Raw genomic sequence first — 22,134 nt, 5'->3', positions numbered from 1 at the left:
GAAGGCCGCATGGTTGATACCCTGGTGATGGAGTGGAATGAGGGGATCACCAGGGCTCTGGACCGCGTGGCGCCGAAACGTCCTCTCCCCCTGAATAGAACTCAGTTAGCACCATGGTATACTCCACGGTTGCGAAATCTGAGACAGGAGGTGAGACGACTAGAACGCCGGTGGCGGAAATCCCATGCCGAAGATGTCCAGACATAGGTTAGAGCAGCAGTAACTGCCTACCAAGTGGCAATAAAGGCAGAAAAGAAGAGGTTCTTTGCTGCCTCTATTGCGTCCGCAGAGTGCTGTCCCAGGAGGTTGTTCCAAGTGGTCCGAAGCCTGGTCGGTCCAGTTGCTCAGGAACCCCTGGAACAGTCTAAGGCCTCCTGTGACAAATTAGCAAAGCACTTTGCCGACAAAATCGAACATTTACGGAGCTCGATTCCGTACGCCGTGGATACAGTAAATGAAACAAAGTTGGCCAGTTGCAACCCGGTCAAATGGGATTGGTTTCGACCTCTTCCTTCTGAGGATGTGGACAAGGTGCTCTCGACTGTGAAGCCTACCACCTGTCTAACTGATCCTTGCCCATCGTGGCTCCTTGTGAGCTGCAAAGAGAAACTGGGCGAGGGGATTAAGGCGGTGGTCAATGCATCCTTGGAGGAGGGTGTAATGCCATTAGCACTCAAGGAAGCAATTGTAAAGCCCATCTTAAAGAAGTCCTCCTTGGATCCCCAAGTTTTGAATAACTTTTGCCCAATTTCGAATCTACCATTCCTGGGCAAGATCATTGAGCGAGTGGTGGCTAATCAGTTGTCGACACACTTGGATGAAACGGATTATTTGGATCCATACCAATCAGGTTTCAGGACTGGACATGGAACTGAAACAGCATTGGTCGCTCTGGTTGATGATATGAGGAGGGCATTAGATAGGGGAGAATTCACCTTTCTTGTCCTCCTCGATCTCTCAGCGGCTTTTGATACTGTCGACCACAGTATCCTTTTACATCGCCTGGAGGAATCGGGAATAGGAGGCACTGTACTACGGTGGTTCCATTCCTTTTTTTCCGACAGGCATCAACAGGTAGCATTGGGGGAGGAGGTTTCAGACCCTTGGCCTCTCAATTGTGTTGTGCCACGGGGCTCTATCCTCTCTCCCATGCTATTTAATATCTATATGAAGCCGCTGGGGACAATCATCAGGAGATTTGGGCTGCAGTGTCACCAATATGCGGATGACACTCAGCTCTATCTCTCGTTTAAATCTTCACCAGAGTCAGCTGTGGAGACCATGTCCAAGTGCCTGGAATCCGTGAGTGGATGGATGGGAAGGAACAGGCTGAAGTTGAATCCTGATAAGACTGAGGTGCTACTCGTGGGAGACAAGGGAAGGTTGGGAGATGTTGACCTGGTGTTTGACGGGGTGAAATTGCCCCTGAAGGACCAGGTCCGCAGCCTTGGGGTTGTTCTTGATTCCAAGCTGTCCATGGAGGCTCAGATTTCGGCAGTGAGCCGGGCAGCTTGGTATCAATTACACCTCATTCGTAGACTGCAGCCCTACCTTCCTGCTCATCAGCTCCCACTGGTGGTACATGCCCTGGTCACCTCTCGGTTGGATTACTGTAATGCGCTCTACGTGGGGTTACCCTTGAAAACGGTCCGGAAATTACAACTTATACAAAATGCTGCGGCTCGACTACTTACAAACTGTCGCCGCCGGGAACACATCACTCCAGTGTTGTTCGACCTACACTGGCTTCCAGTTATTTTCCGGGCCCAATTCAAGGTGTTGGTATTAACCTTTAAATCCCTATACGGTCTCGGCCCAGTTTACCTGATGGAGCGCCTCCAGCGCCACCAACCATGCCGCCCAACAAGATCAGCCACACAGGACCTTCTCCCAATCCCGCCAACTAAAACAGCTAGGTTGGTGGGGACAAGAGAGAGGGCATTTTCAGTGGCGGCCCCCACTCTCTGGAACTCCCTCCCATATGACCTTCGGCATGCCCCTTCCCTGAATGTATTCCGCCAAGCTTTGAAGACCTGGCTCTTCAGACAGGCCTTTGGGACTTCCGGGAAGGGTTAAATTTTTACGACGAATAGCCTACTACTCTGTACTGGAATTGTTTTATTGTTATATTGTATTTTATGATGTATTTTATTATGATGTAATGTATTGTTGTTAAATTGTACATCGCCTAGAGTGGCCATTGGCCAGATAGGCGACCCACAAATTAAATTATTATTATTATTATTATTATTATTATTATTATTATTATTATTATTATTATTATTATTATTATTATTATTATTATTATTATTATTATTATTATTATTATTATATTCCAATAGATTTTGAAAAGTATGCCATCCCCTTCCAAGATTGTGCCCAGGATGTCTGAGATTCTTTCCCCTCTCCAAGCAGTCTCTCATGGAGATAGTTGTTTTTGGACCCAGTGATTAATTTCCACAAAAGAAAGGTTAATTCTGCTAGGAAGCTGTGCCATCTGCTCTGGTACCCTGCCTCTCAATTAAAAGTATGCAGGTACAAGCTATAAGTATTTGGTGGGACAAGAAAGACACATTCTGCACATGCTCAGAGGTACTTTAAAACTTCATACAGAGAGAGGGGAGGGTCAATGATATACTGCCCTGACTTCTTTGGAGGAAGGATGGGATAAAAATATAACCAATAACAAATAATACTAATATTTGTTCCAGGATTCAGTGCCCAAATTGAAAACTGGGAAATATTGGAAGAAGCAAAAAAGCCCCCAACTTTTGGCTATAATACCCATAACACTTCTGCGCCAATCCCCAAATGTATCTGCTATATATCATAGAAGTCAAGAATACACTCATTACATGCACTCAAATCACCACAACACTGTAAAACCTCAGCCCCAGCAAGGCCTTTCACAGACAGCCAACAATTTCTCACTGCCTTCTTTCAACTCTCCTGCCTATGAAGTAGCATTGCATTCTACAAGTGTTTTAAGTGCTGAGAGCATTATCTGCAAGGTCCCACAATAAGATCAGCAAGTAAATTCTGGTGAAAAACAACATTCTGTAAAAGATTCATGAAATGACAGGCACTGTTTTGAGAAATTACAATCTAATCCATTTTTTTTTAAAAAAACAGGATTTTAATGTTTACTGAGTTTCACTGTTAGGAAGGTGAGGTTTTCTTGCAGCTGAGTGACAACCTTGTTGAGTTTCCCGTATATATATATTTGATAAAGCAAATGGTCCTTCTCTGCATTTCTTGAAAGTGCACATAGAACAATGAATAGACAAACAGTGCTGACATTTTCCCCACCCTTTCTCTTCCCAGATTCTTTGTTGGGTTTGTTTTCCTTTCATATTTTCTCACCCATTTCTGAATTGATTTTTAAAGCTTTCTAAATTCAAGATGTTTGACAATGGGAGAAAAAGCCCAAAGGAAAACTTGCTAAATGTTCTTCCTTAATCCAGACAGCTACACACAACAGTAGCGGTCATTAGGGCAATGCAGGCAGGGTGGGTGTTGCTCCTCTGCCTTCCCAATGCCAAGCGGCACTGCTGGGAGAGGGGCATGGCAATCCAATGCTCCTGATGCCGTGCCCATACCGCACTGAGCTCCCCATGCTTTGCCTCTCCCCCTTTCAGGAACTGACAGCGACGCTTGATGTTGGGAAGGCAAGTGAGCCATGGCATTGCCCTGCCCTGCCCTGCCCTGCCCACTGCTGCTGGCACACAGACTCCAGATAGAGTTATGCAAAGGGCTAAATTCAGATCTAGGCTGCAATCCTATACACACTTACCTACGTGGGCCACCAACTGAACTGACTCTAGAAGGAACGTGCCAAGGAGCTGACATGTCATTCCTCAGAAATCACCACTGCTGGATGCACATGTGGAAGGGCCACCATTGCCTCAGCGCACAGCACTGCCACCCACCACTGAGCGACACTTCCTGCTCAGTATTATGCCAATTCTTCTTAACGCTTTGCCCACTGGTCTTGTTCTGCAGCCCAGACAAGTCTTTTCTGTAATTTTCACACACAAATGCTTTCTTTCCCCATTTACCCTATATACATTAACAGTACAATCCTGTGAATGCTTACACAAGCCCCCCTAAATCATCTTATAAAGAGATTGAAATGTGACATTGCTCTTTTTTTAAAAAAGGTGCTGGTACAGTACTGTTTCACTGAGTACTGCCAGAAAAACAAAACAAAATTAAGACAATTAAGAATAGTTATGTATCTTTGCTTAAATATAAATATTCTCAATATTCCTTTGAAGAATCCTTCAGAGTTATTCAGAGACAGGGAGTTTGGTCTCTGTTATTCACATTTTACAGCTCATGACCCAAGGCTGAGAGATAACAACTTGCCCAAGGCCGCTCAGCAAGTCCATGACTGAGATGGGATTTTGCCAATGGCTACAAAACAAGCAGCCAGAATTCAGATTCCTAACTTTTAGATCAGACTTTAAAATGGAGATACCCTATTGTATTAAGAGTGCAATCCTGTGCATGCTGACTTGAGAGGAAGCCTCATTTATTCAGTGAGATTTTCTTCTAGGTAAACATCCACAGGACAAGGCTACACATCTCTCTCTCTCTCTCTCTCTCTCTCTCTCTCTCTCTCTTAGCTTACATCACATAACTATTTCCATTGGCCCTAGCATCCTGTCATAAAAGGGATAATGAATCAAGTTAAATGTGTTCCTGTTCTTGGAACAGAGATTAAGACAACATTCTGGAATAGTAACAATCTCTTGCCCTGCAGACTATCAGATCAGAGGTTAAGCTTTAAACTTTCAAAAGCAGAAGATGCTACAAGAAATTGTTTTCAGCCCAGATAAGTATTGTGTCAGACTAGGGTTGCAATGGGAGTAAGTCCCATTGAACTCAACAGGTCTCACTTCTGAGTAGATATGCAGTTGATTGCACTATAAAACTCATATATTACTTCTCCATTTTTCAAGGCACTCTTCTGAGGCAATATTTTCATTAACATAAATGTCATGTTTACAATCGTGAGTTTGATTGACTTCACAGTTGTGAACAGATATTGCCAAGAGCTGCTCGGAATAAATGCTATAGGCCAAATTAGACAATATGCATAATGGATGAATGTTAACAGTATCCCAATGGCCCTGGGATATATATGCTCCTGGAGAGGTGACTGGGATTGGACAAATAGCAGCATGAGGAGGAGGTTTGCTTAACCCTGACCTTGTCTTCTTTCGAATCATGCTTTCCCCAAAGCACCTTTTGCACTTGTGAGGTTCCAAATATTGCATTTGGAAAAACACACATGCACACACTATTGCTTCTTTAATCCCAGTGCTGCCTCCCAGTGGCTTTCCTATTTAAATAGGGCTGTCAGGAGATTTGACACATGCCAATATGCAACATCTAGTAATGGACAACCTCCTGTCTTGTGCAAAGTTGATTCGGAACTAAGCAAAGCACTTCACCAAAATTTGGGAAGGTCAGCCCATTTCTGAGCCAACCCAAACCTGTCTCCTATGATCCCCATCTCTAAGAGATCCAAAGTATGGGCACAATGGGAGGGGCACTGGGGGGGCTTAACAGCATGTAGATCATGCTCCCATTTATTGTGCTTCAACTCCTCTATGCTGGTGTTTATTGTCACAGTCTCCACATACATTATATATTATTTTTCTTTCAGTGATCTGCAGGATTTTATTTATTTATTTATTTATATTTGATTTATATTCTGCCCTTCCTCCCAGCAGGAGCCCAGGATTTTACTGCTTCAGCATTAATTAACATATTATCCAATGTTTTCGGGAGGAAAATGAGTACCTGGGGAAAGGGTGGGGATAGATAAGAGATCACTGTTGGGAATAATATTCATCTGCAGTCACTACAGGCACCTTTTCTCTCCTGCCTCATTTCCCTCTCATCTGCCCATTCCAGGTGGTGGGTAGATGGGAGCAGCCCTATAGCCAGCCTTCCTTGTTAAGTGGGACATTTTTTGGGGGGGGGAGGCACATAGTGCCAGCCAATCCTCTCCCTCCCACTGGTGGAGAGGATGTGAGGGCCAGGACAGGGAAAGGGAAAGGCTGTGACCTTCCCCTTCACTCCTCCTCCATCCAAATAGTGTGTTGATTTACACAAATGAATTTAATCTGTTGAATTGTCTCACCCTTTTTTGAGAGATCTCCAGGAGTATCAGACTGAAAAGCTTGACTTTGCCTATAGCTAGAGGCCTCTTTCACCTATGGTTTTTCACTGTGTTCTGATTCCTCATGAACTGAACTACTTTGGTAATGACAGTGAGCTCTTGAGTTTGGCTTCAGTGCTGCATTAGGGATCTCACTTTTAGATTTCACCAGAAAAAAAAACTTGTCCATACTACAAGTTCAGGGAAGGAAAAATCGAAAATAAACACTTTAGGGTATATTTGTTAACTTCTCCTTGAGAGTCCCTGCATCCAGTCTTGTTCCTGACCTTTAAATTTTCCTTCCTGTTGGGCAATCAAGGGAAAACCTTTTAACTGGCAGCTATATAAAGGCCTAACTAAGCAATTGGAAACTAATTGTGGAAAGCAATCGGAATTTTTTTTTTTTTTACCGGTTGGTGGGTTAGTTTTTATTGTCCAGAAATCTTGAAAAGGCTCCATGCTGAGCTATATGTATTGGAAAAATCAGAAATTAGGCCTGAGTTACAGTCTAGTAGTGTATTGTAGTGTACACAGCAATATTTCTAATCCTCTAGGGCTGTTTTCATCTTTTGCCATCAAGTACTCAAGAAAACAAAATAGGCACTATGATTGTGAGTGTAGTGAGTGCTTTAAAAGAGTAAAGGATAGGGACTTCCCAGGAGGATCCCTCCGCCTGTGCAGCCTCTGAGACGGGCTCCTGTCTTGGATGAAACTTTTTCAGCCTTAAATCCAGTCAGAAGGGTCTTTTTTGACTGGGGATAATTTCTTCCGAAGAAACGTGAGATTTCCCACATAGCTTTGTTGTGATTGTTGGAGACTGGAATTCGTCAGAATTGTCTGTGAAAGAAGGTCTCCCAGCAGCTCGGACAGAGCGAGGATTTTTAGCTAGCTCAGCTGAAAAAGTGATCCATTTTTTTTTCTTTAAAGAAACACGGACTAACAGGCAAGGATTCTCCTGTCTATGCTTATCACTTTCTTATCTATACAGTTAAAGAGATTTGTCAAAGGAACAGCAATTAAGAAAACCTGGGTAAGCCAAAACTTTCCTTTTTTTTTACTCACAGAACTAAGGGGGAAGAATATAGCCTATCTTTTTTCTTATTGCAAAAAGCTGACATGGAAAATAGCATTATAAAGATTACAACGGATGGGGGTTTTCTGATTGGAAGAGAAAAGAGAAATCGTTTTGATTTATAAGACTTTTGTGTAATATAAGTCTGGGACTATTTTTTCTGATCTACTTTTTTTTTTACGAATCTGCTCATTCTCTCTGCTACTAGTTATTTGGACGCTGTGAACTAAAGCTGTTTTTGCACTTCTGGGCATATAAGAGATAAGGGCTGTCTAGAGGTGACGCTAGTTGGTTTGAAAGATTAACTCCTTTGTAACTGGATAAATAAATAAAATGCTCTTTGCTTGGGACATTGAAAATTGAAGGAGTTTTGTTCCTTTGGCTTTAAGAATGACAATTAAGAAGATCATGGATGTACAAGAAGGGACTTTATCTTTAGACATGTTTCAGAAAATAATGAATGGGATTAAGTCAATAAAACAAGAACTGAGAAATGATTGTCAAGCGTGGAGAATTGAATTTGACGAAATGAGACAGGAGCTGAAAGAAATTCAGGATTCTATGAGAAAGGAGAATAAAGATAGATCAGGAAAACCAAAAAAGAATGAAAGAGAAATTAAAGCCAAGGTTCAAACTATGGAGATTGGATTAAATATGGACATGGAAAAAGATTTGGATTTCCTGGCTGTGATGGATCCTGGAGACAAATATTACGGTTTGGAACTCAGCGCTGTCCCTGAAGGAATTGAAGAGATTGGAGATAAAGATATTATCGGTTCAAAAAAATTCCTGGACTGGAAGGACTTGATGGAACTTGAAATAGAGAAAGTTAACAGAATAAATCCCTGTTTTGTGTCAATGGAAAAATCTTCAAGAGATGTGCTAGTGTATCATGTAAAAAAGAGGAACAGAGATGCGGCTTTGCAACAATACTTCAGTGATACGTTCGGAATTGATGGCAAGAAAATATCTGTGATAAAGGAAATTCCTATCAGACTCTTATTATATGACTATGACAACAAGATTATTAGGTGCGTAAAGACGGAAGATGGAAGATGGAACCAATATGGATAATGGAAGAAGAGCGATTTGAAATTACTGGACTTAGTAGACTTGATGAGTTGGATTAATTGACATGTTTATCTAGAAAAAAAAATGATGGACGTATATCTCAAGGATTGGAAACTTCTCTTTGACTTTTTGTGGAAGAATAAAATGATATGATGCTAATGAGATTTGAAACCAACTAAGATAACCGCTGGAGGAAGGTGATTTTATAATCTATTTAGAGACAGGCTTGTTATATATTATAGATTTATAGCTGAACTACGACAAATCGGAAGTCAATATTTTTTTTCTTTTTTCTTTTTTATTGTATTAGTTATTGATTTGTGTTTTTTCTTGTATTGTTTTGGTTTTGAAAATTTGAATAAAAATTAATTAAAAAAAATAAAAGAGTAAAGGATAGGGTAGCCATTTTCTCAGATTACTTTATGTTATCTCTTTATTTCACCCTTTAGCAATAAGCATCCAGTCCTGCTCTACTCATCATAATAACTGCAGATTAAACAAATGCTTATGTCTTACTGCAGGCAAACAAACATGCTTCTTTATTGCTGGCTGAGTTGAGGACACAACTGAGACAGAAAAGCAGAGCAAAGAAAAGTCCAAAGAGTGGAGTCTAACTCTAGTCCATAACACAAAATTCTTATAGTTAACTCTTCAAGGGTCATGTTACTATACAGGCTGGCTTTTTCAGGATCACTTAAATAATTATAGGATGATTGTGATAATGAAAAATCCACTCTCCGTGCAGGAAAGTCTTGAGTAAGCGCCTTTTGGGGACTCTTCCACATGAGGCTTTTGCTGTGCACTCACCCTGCCTTATTCACTGAATTTTTCAGAGCTTTTTATTCCTAAATTGCTCCTGTTCTTAAAACAAGATGTCATTCCTTAAATGGAGGTTGTCATTGTCTGTCATGTCTCAAATAAAAAAGAAGACATATTCCCAAAAAAGTCATAGGGAGGGGGGTGAAGCACGGTTCTGGGGGGGTCAGTGCCCCATCCCCCCATCTGGCTATAGGGCTGGATGGGAGACCAAGGAAAAAGGAAGTCATATCTGCTTTGTCTTGTGCTGCATCAAGGCATTTAAAGTTACTGCAGATCTCTGTGTTACAACTCTACTTACATTTAAAGTTATGGGACTGAACTAAATCAAACCAGTTCACAATTTAAAAGCTAGGAAAGTAGTGGCATAAACTATGTGCACATTTTCTTTCTCTGTTTCTATGGTAATGCCTGGAATGGGCCTCATGAAACTTACCTACAATTAAATTCATGAACTCCAGAAGACATTTGGGGTTCACAGTGACTTAAGATCTGAAAGCCTTTCCTAAACTATCTTAGTCAAGGCAAGGAAGTCTGGATTGAAACAAATTAATTCAGAGCATTTTATGTGTCTGACTATAGCTACTTTGATGATTATTCTTGAAAAGACATTAAGAGCATTGTTAATAAATCATGAAGGACCCAATCGAATTTGTGTATTATCGCTGGTTATCTGCCTCTGACCAATTTCAGCTGGTGAACATGTTTAGACATTCTCTGAAGCATTTGGGCTGGCTTGCTTCCTTGCTTGAGTCAAATGAACCTAGTTCATCTTCAGGCATCTGTTACAATACACTTGCTTTCTACTTATGGTATTATACACCCACGAGAGTGGCTTTATACGATAGCCAGTGTGGATTTTTCACATTCTGCAATGTCAAATTGAAAATACCCCCCATGCCATTCTGATGCTTCCCATAAGCTCATTTCAAAACAAAACCTTACAAAACTTATAGTCCTGAACTCAGAAACGCTTGATTAACAACACTTTCAATCTTCATGGCGATACACAAAACAGTCAGAGAGAATCAAGAGTTCAAAGTCTAAAAAGAGAGAGAAAAAACCCAGAGCCCTTTTGGACTTTTTTCTCTGAGTTCTCATAATCTGTTGAAATTCATTAAACATCAGCCATGTTCACAGAGTACCTGTAATCCTAATACTGACCTTACCCCATACTTCATCTTCTGCAGTTTAAAAGTTAAAAAAATGCCTAGCTGATTTCTAATTAATTTAAGAAACTTTGGCTGGCACCCTATGGTAATGCCGGGCATGCTCAGTAAGAACCAACTGTTCTAAAAAGTTCTAAAAACCAGACTCACAGCTGCTGGGCTTGCCTAATCAGGGGGCCACACCCACACCAGACTTTAATTTCACTTGAGACATTCATGGCTTCCCTCAGAGAATCCGGGGAAGTGGAGTTTGTGAAAGGTGCTGAGAGGAGACTCCTATTCCACTGACAGAGCTCCAGTGGCCAGCCTGGTTTAACAGTCAGCCACTCTCATTGAAGGTCTGTGAGGGGAACAAGGTGTCTCCTAGCAACTCTCAGCACCCTTCACTAACTACACTTCCCAGGATTCTTTGAGAGAAGGTATGACTCTCCAAAATGAAATAAAGGCCTGATGTGGATGTGGCCAGGGACAGCTTTGTTTTAAATTTGGGTGTGACGCTACATGTGCCTGCTGTAGAATAGAAAGGTGAGGGAAACGCTGAAAAGCAATGATACTGTTCATAATGTTCTCCTTTTGGAAAGGAATGGGGCTTCCCTTCTGCCCAGTGCCCACCCACCCAATTTCCTCCCCCCCTCCCCCAGGTAAGTCTTGAACTAGGACCAGGGAGACCAGGGTTCGAATCCCCACACAGCCATGAAGCTCACTGGGTGACCTTGGGCCAGTCACTGCCTCTCAGCCTCAGAGGAAGGCAATGGTAAAACCACCTCTGAATACCATTTACTATGAAAACCCTATTCATAGGGTCAACATAAGCCGGGATCAACTTGAAGGCAGTCCATTTCCATTTTGAAACATGATTGCACAGAAATAAATCCCATTGAATGATCAAACCCACCCTCCCTTCTCCTCCCTCCTATCCCCTCCCTCTTGCCCCTTCCCTCCCCCTTATTTTGTCCCTTCCCTCCCCCTCCCTATCCCCTTCCAATCCCCTCCTCCCCCTTCCCCTTCCTCCTGTCCCCTTCCTCCTCCTCATGGTCAGTTTTACGTATCTTAAGCATGATTACACGGAAGTAAATACCATTGAACTCTATAAACATGCAAATGATCAAACCTGCCTTCCCCTCCCCCTTCCTTTGTCCCCTCCAATAAACTCCTCTCCCTTCCCCCTCCCCTTCCTCCTCCCCCATGGTTAGCTTTTCCTATCCTAAGCATGATTGCATAGGAGTAAATCTCATTGAACTCAATAAGCATGCAAATGATCAGACCTGCTTTTCCCCTCCTTCCTCTCTCCTCTCCCTTCCTCTTCCCCTCCCCTCTTCCTTCTTCCTCCTCTCCTGCCCACTCCAGCCCTCCCTCCCTCCCCCCCGGTCAGTTTTACCTATCCTAAGCATGATTGCACAGGAGTAAATCGCACTGAACTCAATAAACATGCAAATGATCAAGCCTGTCCTTCTCCTCCCGTCCCCATCCTGCCTGCTCCCATCCCAGTCCTACCCTCTGCATTTCCTCCTCCTCCTTCTCCTCCTCCTCTCCCCATCTTCTGTGGTCAGTTTCACCTATCCTAAGCACAATTGCAGGGGAGTAAATCCTACTGAACTCAATAAGCATGCAAATGATCAATACATTCTCAGCCAACTTGGACAGGATCCCATTTCTTACCTCCTGGATTAAAAATCAGGGAAATTCACTAATAGGCAAAAAACCTTGTGGTTTAAGAAAGTACCTATAGCCCACAGATATTTGTATCAAACTTTTAAAAGCAGGGAAATAGGGCAGCTATAGTGAATGCACCAGGGGAGCAGGAGACCTGACCTCCTCTCTGAGATATTGGACTGCCCTACAAACTGGTCAAAATGCAAACACGATTTGGGTTGGTCTTTCACAGTCCAATCCACTTCCTGTGTAGCTTGGAAGAATTTGGTAACGTGCCTCTGAGCATATGGTGAGTGGTGGCAACACCTGCAATCAGCCCAAAGAATAAAAAGAAGATATGTGCTGTGCTGATCTTGTTTTAGCAGGGAGAAAGCAACATTATTAAGACAGTTGAGATAGTTCAGATGGTCACTTTAAATATGTCTGATTTCCTTTGCAATTTTAGTGAAGTTTCCTATAGGAAAATCATTTTTTTGTTTCTATTTCTGTGAATATGTGAAGTACAGCAACACTTTGCAAACTTTACACTAAAAAAGCTCCAAAAATAATTGTGGAATAATGGCACTGGCTATTCTGAAGAACAGTCTCCATTCCCACCTTGCCTTAAATAAAGTGGTTTAAACATAGCCGGCTGACAACATGCATCCTCTTTTTTTCCAACAGCTAAGAGTCATTGTCTAACTGGCAATGTATTGTAATTAGTCTGATTTTATATCAAACTGCAGTTTCACATTCAACTGTTAATGCACCCAAAATAGAAATAGAACATAACCTCCACTTTGAAACACAAAAGGCTGTCTTCACCATCATATGACATTGACCAATAAAAAGGCTTTGAAATTAATAAAAATACATTTGACACAGATTTCTAGGATGAATAATGAGGGAATTAAAATTTTCTAGTTTAGATTCTCTGTAGAAAGATTTGTAACACAGGAAAGAAGCAAAGTAAGAAGAACACCAACAAACATACAAAAATATAATTATCTATCTTTGGAGATGGCAGGTGTTGCCACCACTCACCACGTGCTCAGAGGCACGTTACCAAATTCTTCCAAGCTACACAGCAAGTGGATTGGACTGTGAAAGAGCAACCCAAATTGTGTTTGCATTTTGACCAATTTGTAGGGCTGTCCAATATCTCAGAGAGGAAGCCAGGTCTCCTGCTCCCCTGGTGCATTCATTATAACTGCCCAATTTCCCTGCTTTTTAAAGTTTGATAGAAATATCTGTGGGCTATAGATATGTTCTTAAACTGCAAGGTTTTTTTGCCTATTAGTGAATAAAATTTTGCCTGTGGTCCACGCTGAAGTGATTATATGTGTAAACATCCGTTTGAATAGCAAAGTCCCATAGATAAGAGTGAACGTATCTGCTGTACAAGGAAAAACATGTTAAAGCAACTCCTAAAAGCTCAGTTTATAATGTTATATAAGAGAGTCTAACTTTCTACTATAGTCTTAGCAGACAAACTACTGAAATAACATGACATAAAATCTTTTAATAGCCACTGCAATTAGAGGCCCTTATTCAACCGTTATGGAACATTTTATGCTTTCAAACTGTCAGCTGATTGATATAGTTTTCCATTGGGTAGAGGTTAATGTTTGCCATGTATTAAACAGAACTATTTGAGCTGGTGATTAAGATATCATAACTCATATATTAGTTTCAATAAGTTCTAAATTTTCAAGACAGGTTATCAGCAAAATATGGAATGGGGGAAAGCAACACAAATACAGCAGCTTCTATTCCCCCTCGTGCAATCTCTGAAAGTTATTTATCATTATGAAAGCGATAGCATTCAAGAGTGAATTCAAATTGAATACATCTGCAAACCATTTGGCATGATATCCGCTGCCTCGTTATGGGTCATATCCATTCTGTTTGAACATCTGCTCTAATGGGGAAAAGAACAGCAAACCAAATAACGAACCAAACATTCTCTTATAAAGTGCTTGCCATAATAAAGATTTTAATAAGAGATAAGACATTAATAGTCGCACAGCTGCAGAGCTTTTTTGCAACAATTGTCAAAGAACAATTTGCAGGAAATGTTAACATTGGCTTATGCTGAGAATCAAGTCTGTCCTTCCTCTGCATGAAAAACAAAAAAGACACATTATGATTGCTGTTTGGGATAAGAGGCCCTAGTCTGTTTATGGTCTAGCTCTTCAAGCACTGATCCACATAAAACTATCTTTGTTTATTTTTTCATGCAGTTGGAACTGTACCCTGCTTCTATCTTAAGGGCAAATAACAATATGATAAATCTATCACTTCCTGCCTATGGCCACCAAACTGGTTTGAATAAAAGCTTCACAGTAAACTACTTCTAGAAGATGCAAAGCCACAGATCTTCATGCATATTCACTAATTAGCAAAAAACCTTGCAGTTTAAGAAGATACCTATAGCCAACAGATATTTCTATCAAATTTTTAAAAGCAGGGAAATTGGGCAGCTGTAGTGAATGCACCAGGGGAGCAGGAGACCTGACCTCCTCTCTGAGATATTGGACTGCCCTACACATTTGTCAAAATGCAAACACCATTTGGATTGGTCTTTCACAGTCCAATCCACTTGCTGTGTAGCTTGGAAGAATTTGGTAACATGTGCCCCGGACCATATGGTGAGTGGTGGCAACACCTGCCATCTCCAAAGATAGAGAATTATATTTTTGTATGTTTGTTGGTGTTCTTCTTACTTTGCTTCTTTTCTCTGTTACTATTGTTCTTACAGAGAATCTAACCTAGAAGATTATATTTCTCTCATTATTCACCCTAGAAATCTGTGTCAAATTTATTTTTATTAATTTCAAAGCCTTTTATTGGTCAATGTCATATGATGGTGAAGACAGACTTTTGTGTTTCAAACTGGTGTTATGCTCTATTTCTATACAGTTTGTGTTATGCTTTATTTCTATTTTGGGCACATTAACAATTGAATCTGAAACTGCAATTTGATGTAAAATCAGACTGATTACAAGAGGTTGCTACTTAAGCAATGACTCTAGCTGTTGGAAAAAACAAACTTGGCCTGCCCAAGATGCATGTTTTCAGCCTGCTATGCTTAAACTACTCCACTTAAGGAAAGGTGGACATGGTCAATTAAAAACAGAGAGCACACCTAGAGTTTTGCTAGAATATATTTCACCTCCCACTGTTTTATCTTGTGCAAACTGAGATACTCCTCATGTCTACTGGAAACTATTCTGCACAACAATCAGTGCCATTATTCCACAATTGGTTTGGGAGCTTTTTTTAGTTTTGCAAAGTGTTGTTGTAGTTCACATATTCACAGAAACAGAAGCAAAAGAGAATGATTTACTAGAGGAAACTTCACTAAAACTGCAAAGTAAATCAAAAATATTTAAAGTGACTATCTGAACTGTCAACTGTTTTAATATTGTTGCTTCCTCCCTGCTAAAACAAGATCAGCACAGCACATGTCTTGTTTCTGTTATTCGGGCTGATTGCAGGTGTTGTCACCACTTACCATATGCTCAGAGGCACTTGTTAACAAATTCTTCCAAGATACACAGAAAGTAGATTGGACTGTGAAAGACCTACCCAAATTGTGTTTGCATTTTGACAAATTTGTAGGGCAGTCCAATATCTCAGAGAGGAGGTCAGGTCTCCTGCTTCCCTGGTACATTCACTATAGCTGCCTAATTTCCCTGCTATTTGAAGTTTGATAGAAATATCTGTTGGCTATAGATACATTCTTAGCCTGTAAGGGTTCTTTTTGCTTATTACTGGATTTCTCTGCTTTTTAATCCAGAAGGTAAGAAATGGGATCCTGTGCAAGTTTGCTGAGAATAGACTGATGCATGCTTACTGAGTTCAGTGGTGTTTACTCCCCTGCAATCATGCTTAGGATAGGTGAAACTGACCACAGGGGATGGGGAGGGGAGCAGGCAGGAAGGAGAGGAGGAGGGGAAGTTTGATCATTTGCATGTTTATTGAGTTCAGTGGGATTTTCTCCCATGCAATCGTGGTTAGCATAGGTAAAACTGACCATGGGGAGGGAGACCTGGAGTGGGCAGGGGAGGAGGAAGAAGGACGAGGGGAGGGGAGGAAGGAGAGGAGAGGGGAAGCAGAGGAAAGGCAGGTCTGATCATTTACATACTTGTTGAGTTCAATGGGATTTACTCCCATGCAATCATGGCTAGGATAGGTAAAACTGACCATGGGGGAGGAGGAGGGGGAGAATAGAGGGAAAGAGAAAGGGGGAGAGGAGAACAGGAGGAGGAGGAGGGGAAGGAGGGGATTGGAAGGGGGAGAGAAGGGGCAAAAGGGAGGTGATGGGAGTGAGGAGGAGGGGAGGGCAGGTTTGATCATTTGCATGCTTATTGAGTTCAATGGGATTTACTCCTGTGCAATCATGCTTGAAAATGAAATACACTGCCTTCAAGTCAATTCCGACTTATGGCGACCCTGTGAATAGGATTTTCATGGTAAGTGGTATTCAGAGGTGGTTTACCATTGACTTCCTCTCAGAGCTTGGGAAAGTTACTTTTTTGAACTACAGCTCCCATCAGCACCAGCCAGCATGGCCATTGGATTGGGCTGATGGGAGTTGTAGTTCAAAAAAGTAACTTTTCCAAGCTCTGCTTCCTCTGAGGCTGAGAGGCAGTGACTGGCCCAAGGTCACCCAGTGAGCTTCATGGCTGTGTGGGGATTCAAACCCTGGGCTCCCAGGTCTTTGTCCTAGGATAGGTAAAACTGACCATGGGGGAGGCAGAGGGTGGAGTGGATGAAAAGGAGGAGTAGGGAGGAGGAGGGGATTAGAAGGGGAAGGGAGGGGTGAAGGAAGGGAAAGGGAAGGGGCAAGAGGGAGGGGATAGGAGGGAGGAGAGGTTTTATAATTTGCATGCTTTTTTAGTTCAGTGGGATCTACTCCTGTATAATGATGTTTAGGATAGGTGAAGCTGACCTGGGGGAGGGGTGGGAGGGCAGGAAGGAGGGCAGGAAGGAGGGGGATGGGGAAGGGGAGGGGAAAGGGGAGGAGATTGGGTGGGCAGGCACTGGGCAGGGGGAAAGCCCCTTTTCTTTCCAAAAGGAAAACACTGTGAACAGCAACATTCTTTTTCAGGGTTTCCTCCACCTTTTTATTCTACAGCAGGCACATGTAGCGTCACACCCAAATTTAAACCACAGCTGTTCCTGGCCACATCCACACCAGACCTTTATTTCACTTTAGACAGTCATGGCTTCTCCAAAAGAATCCTGAGAAGTGTAGTTAGTGAAGGGTGCTGAGTGTTGCTAAGAGATACCCTGTTCCCCTCACAGAGCTTCAATGAGAGCGGCTGTCTGTTAAATCACTCTGGCCACTGGAGCTCTGTCAGGGGAATAAGAGTCTTGTCTCAGCACCCTTCACAAACTACACTTCCCAGGATTCCTTGGGGGAAGCCATGACGGTCTAAGTGAAATAAAGGTCTGGTGTGGGTGTGGCCACCTGATTAGGCAAGCCCAGCAGCTGTGAGTCTGGCTTAGAACACTGACAGTTGGTTCTTACTGAGCATGCCTGACATTATCATTGAGTTCAATGCTAAATTTCTTAAATTAATTAAAATCAGCCAGGCATTTTTTTTAACTTTTAAACTGCAGAATATGATCAGAGTATGGGGAAGGTCAGTGATAGGATTACAGGTACTCTATGAACATGGCTGATTTTTTAATTAATTTCAACAGATTACGAGAACTCTGACAGAAAAAAGTCCAAAAGTGGTCTGGTTTCTCTCTCTCTCTTTTTAGACTTGGAACTCTTGATTCTCTGACTGTTTTGTGTATCACCATGAAAATTTAGAGGGTTGTTAAGCAAGCGTTTCTGAGTTCAGGACTATAAGTTTTGTAAGGTTTTGTTTTGAAATGAGCTTATGGGAAGCATCAGAATGGCATGGGGGTATTTTTGATTAAACATTGTGGAATGCAAAAACTCCATGCTGACTATAGTATACAGCCACTCTCATGGCTGTATAATCAAAAAGAGAAGAGAATTCCAAAGCCAAAGATGAAAGTATAAGAAAGCCTCTTTGGGTGCCTTTGTGGTCCTGAATTGCTGCATAAATAACGTACTAACACAACAGATCTAGATTGAGCTTGGAATTCATAGAGGAACAGAGGAGTGTAGCTTCTCTGTAAGGCATTGTATAGAATGTTACAGATCATCACTAGCATGCTTGGAAGGCAAGAGCCCAGCATAGATCTCTGCTGTTGAAGTATGCTTTCACAATCCACTCCATCAGAAGGCAGGACACAGTACTGTGTTGACAGAAACTACCAGTGTCATTGGAGATAGCCCCATATAAAGGGCATAATAGTAATGCAGTGGGGCTGTCAGCAAAGTTGTTACTACTGCCATGCACCACATGCTATATTCTGTAAGATTAATCCCATACTACTGCACAATAGCCTACCCCTTCCAGTGTATTTTGGCATTTCAAAAGCATGTGACAAATTCCATTAACTTCAGTGCTTTATCAAAAGACACTCTTGCAATGAGCAAGGATCATTAAACCACCTCCTTTTTAGGAAACAGTGTACTTTACATTCATGCAAAAGTACACGGGAAAAGAAAGTATACCTTCTTTGTCAGGGCCTTTGACTTTTGCTTCTCTGGTATGCCAATCTTGCACAATCATTCATTAAAATAGACAGCATCTATTTTGCTGTAGGCAGTCTTATAGACATGGATAGGCAATTTTTTGCTTGGAAGGATATGCACAACAAGCCACCAAATCTAGTAATTAATCTATTTATTGGGCTTTCCATTCCACCCAGAACATATTCTGTCCACCATCATGCTACTGTTGTCCATACCCATTAATTGCTCTCTCATAAACAAGATGGTAAACAACCACTAACACTGGGTCTTTAGAATGCAGTGAATCAGATTTTTTTCCTGTAAAGCACTAGCACTTTCTCTCAAATTGCTGAACAGTAAAAATAAAAAAAACCCCAGCATTTAATTAAATCAGATTTGAACTGCACATGCATGGAGCACTTTTTTTTTAGGTGTTGGGCGTCAACTTGTTGGCACTAGGCGAGTTCAAAAATTAATTCACTCTCTGCCTTCATCTATCCATCATGTCTCAATGATAAACCACCAACAGTGTGGCTATGGCATGGATTGTGGAGGGGGAATTAGTGGATGAAGGCTGGCTCAACATGGTGGACAGGTGCCGAGTCAACAATACCAACCCATATTAAAATGAAATTTATTTGATCTTCTGCCCCTTTAATCTGCAGTTAGAGCTGGGAGGCCATAGAGATGTGAAACATGCAACATCAGCTTGCACTCTGCAATTCTAGTCCAATCCCTGCTAGATACTGGAAATCCAGAGTTAGAGCATCCTAACAGATGGCTGTCTAGTCTCTGCTTGAAGACGTCTAGTGAGCAGCACAAGATATTTTCTGGCTCAAATCAAAGGTTCATCTAATCCAGCATTTTGTATTTTAACAGCCAGATGCTTTTCAAAATCCACAAGCAGAATTAGAAGGTGTGTTCCTTTTTGCCCTCAGCACAGGCTTGTCAGTAAGATGCTACCTGGCTACCACTGGTGAGTAGAAACTGCCTTCAGGCTACTAGGTGGAGTCCCTGATTTGAAGCTAATTCCCCAGCATTCTAGCCTTTAAAATTGAGTTTGATGATGATGCTCAGTTCAGTACTGATTCAATCACTGGGCCAAACATTTAACATTAGAAGCCTCTACTTGTTTTGCAAAGAGTTCTGCTAGTTGCCATTTTCAAAGATCAAGAAGATCATTAAATTAAGATAATGGCTTAAGTATGCAACTTTTCTTTGTTCTATAGGTGTAATTTCTGTCTTTAGGAGGACTGACCACTATATCCTTCAGGTTACCTTTTCCTTATCCTGAGGTTCTCAGGAGAAACTAATTAGAGTGAAGTGAACACTAATTAGCAGTTTGCTTTACTGCACCTGCCTTAAGAGAAAATAGCCTGGAAACTGCTTGTGTATTTAGTTTAACCGAGGGCTAGAAAAGACTGCCTATGGTTATGACTTGAATAAAAAGGCACTTAACTAATACTCAGAGACCATTATTTCTCAACAAGTTTTTGGGCTTAGAGGGAGTTCTAGCAAATTATGAGTCAAATTAAAGGGTTAGGGGATGAGAGAGGAGAAATAGCTGTTAACCTGCAAAGCCCAACACAGTTCTGTTATGAATAGAGGCTAGTTTCAGCAACAAGAATTTTTGTTTTGTCTGTAGTCAAGAGTCTGTGAAAGGGAAACAGCAATTGAAAGCTTTAATGCAACTGAGGCCATAATTTTTCTATGTTCTTTTATGCTTCTGTCAGGCTCTATCAAAATATTCTTTTAATCCCTGGATATGTTTTGCTTTGGCTTTTTTAAAAATTCTGTAATACCAAAATAACTAAACTTCTTAACCTCTATTTTCTAAGGCCTGAGAGACTGAACATCCCCCTCCCAAAGGGGAAGCCACTAAAAAGAAATTAAATCTGTAGGTGATAAACTTTCGCAAAGCTATTTTCAAGTTTGTTCTAACTGATATACTGACTCTGAACATGGGGGTTTTATAGAGCAATAATGAGCAATAGATATGGAAAACCCTATACTTCGTACATTTTTTAAAAAGCTATTAAGCTAGGGATCATCTAACTTTGTACAGTGAATTCAGCAAGTTGATTATCTATTCATTGAGCACTGAGTTTGAAGCATTGCATTGTGAGGCTGCCTGAATTTACTTTTTATTTTGCTTTGCTTTTGCAAATATAGTGAGTGAGGGAGAACAGCAGCAGTTCAGAGCATGGTACAACAGGAGTCAGCATCCCCCATCCTGAAGTTCTATGAAGTTATCATGGCTGACAGATGTGAGTTAAGTGGGACAAAGAAGCTAGGAAAAACTATACAGTAATGGGTGAAGCCAAGGGGAGGTCTGGTAGGGGTGGTTTGGCAAGGTGAGTGGGAAATGTAGCACTACCACTTTTTGGAGGCATCAGCTCCAAAAAGTAACCATATATATGTAACCATATATATAAATAACCATATATATAATGATTTTATATCCCAGCCTTCCTCCATCCTGGAGCACAGGGCAGCTTTACATAATAAAACAGTGAAAGAATCATACAAACAAGTAAAGTATCATTAAAATCTGGGAGTTACAATAAAAATGCAATGGAACAGCAATGGTAAATATCTGTGAGACCAATCTGCAAAGCGATGTACTTTAATTTTCAAACACCTGGTCAAATAAACATATCTTCAGTCTTCATTTAAATATGTCAACTGGAGGGGAGGAGAGGGAAGACCAAATTTCTCCTATGAGTGAGTTCCACAGACAGGGTGCTACCATCAAGAATGCCTCATCTTATTCTTTTTTCATATTAGGATTATCTCAACTATATATCCATAACTAATTTATCTACTCACAGTTCATTGTGTATCACTGAAATATTTTGGAATCAGATTTTAAGGGTTTTAAAAAAATATTTACCCCATATTTGCTTTTTTTAAAAGCTACAACGTAATGCAAAAGAAGAAACCATAGCATCATGCCTGAAAAACTGACATCTCTGCTTGGATACTTTGCAGACACCTTCTGACATGAACCTGCTCTCTGCTCGTGGCACACTCTGGTCTGTATTAGAGAGAAACACAACAGGAACTTTTAGTCACTCTGGAAAAACAGCCAAACTTAACGGTAGTATTTTTCCAGAATCTCTGCCAGGGCTGAACAAACAAGTAGTCCAGGGTTAACAAGCAAGCGCTTCCAGAGAACACAAAAATCACCCTGTAGCAATTTTGTAGGTGCTTATCATGCAAAAACTCTTTATGTTCATCCTTGAGGAGACCAAAGCACCCCTCCCCCAAGCTGGCTAAACTACATGTGCTCAATATGACTTTTATACTGTGTTTATGTATATGTTTATGGATATGGATATTGTTTATGCATTTTGCTTTGTAAATTAATTTGATATGTTTTTTATTGTACCTTGTGTATTCTATTGTAAACTGCTTTGAGATCTTTTAGATAGTAAGCGGTCTATAAATGGAAATAATAATAATGTGTCAATTGTGTGAATGGCCAATTCAGAGGCTGCCTTCTGCATGAAAACTCCAAAATCCAGTGTTAAAGAGCATAAGAAAAGTCCTGCTGAATTAGACCAAGGATCTGTTTAGTTCAGGGATGGGGGAA

At 41.2% G+C, this 22,134-nt stretch overlaps 1 protein-coding gene and 1 long non-coding RNA gene across 4 annotated transcripts in view; one reads left to right on the top strand and one right to left on the bottom strand.

The window, feature by feature from the left end:
- Positions 1-22,134, bottom strand: part of TMEM200A (transmembrane protein 200A) — a 73,559-nt gene that overhangs the window by 29,007 nt on the left and 22,418 nt on the right. The gene's annotated exons all lie outside the window — the stretch shown is intronic.
- On the top strand, positions 19,956-22,069 carry LOC133383330 (uncharacterized). Its single transcript, XR_009762263.1, has 3 exons — positions 19,956-20,436; positions 20,712-20,806; positions 21,456-22,069. It is a non-coding gene; the product is annotated as an uncharacterized LOC133383330 (long non-coding RNA).

The sequence above is a fragment of the Rhineura floridana genome, chromosome 4 (assembly GCF_030035675.1).
Source record: "Rhineura floridana isolate rRhiFlo1 chromosome 4, rRhiFlo1.hap2, whole genome shotgun sequence".
NCBI lineage: Eukaryota > Metazoa > Chordata > Lepidosauria > Squamata > Rhineuridae > Rhineura > Rhineura floridana.
The sequence above is the reverse complement of the archived record's forward strand: the minus strand, read 5'-3'. Positions and strand labels throughout refer to the sequence as shown.